Source organism: Nomascus leucogenys, chromosome 11 (assembly GCF_006542625.1).
Source record: "Nomascus leucogenys isolate Asia chromosome 11, Asia_NLE_v1, whole genome shotgun sequence".
Taxonomy (NCBI): domain Eukaryota; kingdom Metazoa; phylum Chordata; class Mammalia; order Primates; family Hylobatidae; genus Nomascus; species Nomascus leucogenys.
This window is the reverse complement of record NC_044391.1, coordinates 100390527-100395479: the sequence shown is the minus strand read 5'-3', so window position 1 is coordinate 100395479 and position 4953 is coordinate 100390527.

Genomic DNA, 4953 nt, shown 5'->3' with positions numbered 1-4953 from the left:
CTCTTTTTATTTTTGAGACCGAGTCTCACTCTCTCCCCCAGGCTGGAGTGCAGAGGTACAATCTCAGCTCACTGCAACATCCACCTCCTGGGTTTAAGCGATTCACCTGCCTCAGCCTCCCGAGTAGCTGGGATTACAGACATACACCACCTTGCCTGGCTAGTTTTTTGGGTTTTTTTTTGTTTTTTGGTTTTTTTTGGTATTTTTAGTAGAGATGGGGGTTTCACCATATTGGCCAGGCTGGTCTTGAACTCCTGACCTCAGGCGATCCACCTGCTTTGGCCTCCCAAAGTGCTGGAATTACAGGTGTGACCCACTGTGCCTGGTCATCCTCTTTGAGATTCTGATTTCAATTTTTTTGGAAAAATACCCAGAAGTGGGATTGCTAGATCATATAGAAGTTCTATTTTTAACTTTTAATGAAAGTTTCCTAAAATGGTGAAGAAATTTGGAAACGTCTGAATAAAACAAAATACAAATTTCTCTTGATTTACATAGTAGATGCACTTTGGGGAAATTCAGTGGATATTGAAAAAGCACAAAAAATACTTCAACACAAGGTATTTTGTACTTAATGTAAAATGGCATTAGGTTTTAACTCAGATCATAATAAGTAGCCCTGTCATCTACATTAATTTCCAGTGGACATGAAATTAATTTCCATTACACTTCGGGCAATTCTTTGTTGCATGGGACTTCCCTGCAAACTGTAGGACGTCTGCCACATGTAGCTCTCCACTCCCTAAGTGCCTGGCAGTGCCCTTCCAATCATGGTGACAACCAAGAAACACCCTCACTCACAGATTCCTAAATGCCCAGCAGGAGGTGGCACCGTTCCTTTTGAGGTGCCACTAAATATTCCACTAAAGTGGAATATTTGAGTCAAATTGAACTCTACACTATGAGAGGCTCATTAAATGCTTGTGGAATAGAGTGAGTAGGAATCTTGCAGATCCTCACAGCCATCATCTTGAATTTTAATTGAAAACGTGGAGAGACAATAGATATAAATAGAAGAGCTATAGGGATAGCCTAATGGTTTAATCTTTCAAGCCTACCCCAATTTGTTGGAAGTTGCTGCCTTTAATGGTGAATACAGAATAGTTTTTACAGTAATGTCCAGCTTATTCAATCATCCAGGAGCTATTTACTGAGCATCCATGCCAAGCACTATTCCAGGAGCTGGTGATACAGTTATAAAGAAAAGACACAGATTCAAGCCCTCATGGAGCTAAGATTTCAAGCTCAGCAGGAGCTAACAAAGTATGCGCCATGGGGTCGAGAACATACTAGCCATGAATTTGTCTTACCTGAAACAAGAGAGTTATCTGAATTGCTACTAATCCTCAAGGACTTTCCTGGGATTTTGTTTTATTTTTATTTTTTATTTTTGAGACAGGGCTTCACTCTGTCACGCAGGCTGGAGTGCAGTGGCACTATTTTGCCTCACTGCAACCTCCACCTCCTGGGTTCAAGTGATTCTCGTGCCTCAGCCTCCCAAGTAGCTGGGACTACAGGTGTGTACCACCACACCTAGCTAATTTTTGTATTTTTAGTAGAGACGGGGTTGTGCCATGTTGGCCAGGCTGGTCTCAGACTCTTGGCCTCAAGTGATCCACCTGCCTCAGCCTCCCAAAATGTTGAGATTACAGGAGTGAGCCCCTGTACCTGGCCTGGGATTTTATTTTCAAAAATTAAGCACGGGGACCGGGCCCGGTGGCTCATGCCTGTAATCCCAGCACTTTGGGAGGCCGAGGTGGGTGGATCACAAAGTCAGGAGATCAAGACCATCCTGGTTAACACGGTGAAATGCTGTCTCTACTAAACAAAATACAAAAAATTAGCTGGGTGTGGTGGCGGGCGCCTGTAGCCCCAGCTACTCGGGAGGCTGAGGCAGGAGAATGGCATGAACCCGGGAGGCGGAGCTTGCAGTGAGCTGAGATTGTGCCACTGCACTCCAGCCTGGGCGACAGAGTGAGACTCTGTCACACATACAAAAAAAAAAATTAAGCACTGGATATAGATTTATTTTTCTATTCTTTGTCTTTTTCTCCTTAGAAAGAGAAACAGAAAAAAAAAAAAACAAAATAAAATAACTTCTAATTGATTAAGAATTCAGGTTATTTGCGTTCTTATTAATAGGGGTTATTCTATAATGTTTCGGAATGCATCAAAATTCATGACCAGATATCACTTGCCAAGAATGGGGGCTTCATCAAATCCGGAACAGAATTTATCTAAAAGTGATCAAGACATGCAGACTTATAAAAAGCTATGAACATCCTGTCTGTAAAACAACTTGGCTGGCAACATTCCTGGGACAAAGGGCTAAGGCTCCTTCAAGCCCTGAGAATAAGACACTTATAAGAATAAGCCCAAGCTCCTCCTGAGCGAGGAGGCCGAATATTGTCAGTAGAAGCATGGACTTTTGAATGATGCTGGTTTCTCTGATGTGAGCCTAGTTCAGGCAGTCAGGTGCCCATTTGATTAGCAAGATGGCTGGAGATAATAATCAGGGTAAAGGAAAGGAAAGATCCCATTGAAGGCTCCAGAAGTTTGTGGCACAGATCATACTTCCTTGTTGTTTGTTTTCCTGCAAAGAGAATGTATGATCAGATGTGACTTTACTTTTGACAGTTTGCATTCTTGCTCACGTCAGCAAAAATTCCCCATATTGGAATGACCGTCCAGTTAGGGGTTTATTTATTCTCCCATGCACAAATATAGATAGTCACGCAAAGAACATAGGCTGTTGTATAAATTTTAGGCTGTTGTCAATGATTTTTGCATCTCTAAATTGGAAAACACAGACATGGTTTTCATGAACATGGAGAATTTCAGCTACAAAAGAATTCTTAGCCATAATAGGTATTGTATATTTAATTGAGAGAATGTGAAAAACAACGAGGAAGTCGTTTCTCCAGTATGGTGAAAGGCAAAGAGGGTTCTTTTTTTCCCCTAGGTAAAGCATCTACTAAATGCAAAAGAAATGATTGTGGACTCTGGAACCTGGAATCCATGATGCCAGCATTTTGCAGTAATAGCCTCTTTTATATATAGATCTCACAACAGTTTGTAGACACTAAGTTTTTCCATGCTCCTGCAACTCACGCTGAGTTTTTATTTACTCCCTTTTTACTCTGGAAAAGCAGGGCAGGAAATTTTTAAAGGGTTCCTTGCAGTTACAAAGCTAGAATTTGAACCCAGTGTCAAAGCCTCTGGGTCAGATTGGGAGGGGGCCCATGTTGTGAGCTTGACAGTTAATTCATGGTTGCTGTTTTATGGAGCAGGAAGTGATCCTTAGTGACTCAGAGGAAGGAGTAAGCTGAGGGAGGGTCCAAGAGACCAGAGGTGCAGTGCCTGGCATCTCTTATCACTGCATTCTAAGTGGCTTAGCCTTGCTGTGTTCCTGAATGCACACATTGGGATTGCAACTCACACCAACCACTTTAGGTTCTTCTTGAGAGATAGGCTGTGAGTCCTGAATGGAGTACGTGTGTGTAGGGGCTTGGCTTTCAGGCCAAGAGTGGAGTGAGTGTGGTATTTGGTGGACAGAGAGGCCAGTTGGTTATCAAGTGAAGGGGCATTAGGGAAAAAGTTCAAAGGGCAAAAAGCTATGTTGCTCCTTCTCACTTATTGTCCACGAGTATTTTCTTTTAAATGGAACCGGAATCATAAGATAAGAATGACCAGGAGGCTCTGTTAAAGGCAGGTGCAAGTTTTGTGTGACAAGAGTCTCATGGACTAAAAAATGATCATATTTCTGAGGTTGAATCAAATACATAAAAGCAGCAGCAAATCACACACTTCTTCAAAGAGAGTTACCAAGTTGCAGGGGAAATTTATTAGCACATCTAAGTCTGAAAAGGAAAAGCTATCTCATATATACAAGGTTAAGTTGGAAGAAGGAGGCAGAAGGAAGAAATTCCAGTTGTTATTATTTTTTATTCCAAATTGCATCTGTTCACTAAAATACTTTGGACTGGGTGCAGTGGCTTACACCTATAATCCCAGCACTTTGGGAGGCTAGGCGGGCAGATCACTTGAGGTCAGGCATTCGAGACCAGCCTGGTCAACATGATGAAACCCTGTCTCTACTAAAAATACAAAAATTAGCCAGTCATGGTGGCACATGCCTGTAATCCCAGCTACTCAGGAGGCTGAGGCATGAGAATCGCTTGAACCTGGGAGGTGGAGGTTGCAGTAAGCCGAAATTGAGCCACTGCACTCCAGCCTGGGTGACAGAGGGAGACTCCATCTCAAAAAAACCCAAACAAATATTTTATAAAATAGAAATAGAAAAATAATACAAATGAAAAGTCTATTAAGTATATATTTTTATTAAGCAATATTAAAATGACTGCAAGTAAGAGTTTATATAGCTATATGTACATGGATATTTATAGATGAGATTACGCTTACATTCTTGCCCACACCATCTTGGAAAATGTTAAGATAATATCGCCTTGACTGAAAAACATACAGCAAACATGGTCTCTTTGGCATTCTATCATCCACATCTACAGGTGCCTGTAGCAATATGTGGTACTATAATATAATGGTAATTGATGTTCCTAATTTGGGAGTGTGGAAAGATCCCCAAATGTCTTTTAAGTCACCAGAGAAAGATAAAAGAATATTTGATACAGCTTTTTTTTTTTTTTTAATTTGAGATAGTTTTAATGGCGAGTTATTTTATGGCCCTTTGTAACTTGAAAAATTGAGAAATCACATATGGTTTAAAAGCGAATTCTCTTAATTGGAACATGCCATTAACTAGAAAACCCATTATTTCAGCTTGCACTCTAACAGACAATACGTGGAAAAGGAAACGCGGCCAGGGCAAAACATTTCCTCTTCTTATAAACCTTGAACTGAGTATGTCCCTCACCAATTATAGAGGGTCCCTTGGGCCTCAGAACTTTCCACAAGCGTTGAGGTATCTATGGCGAT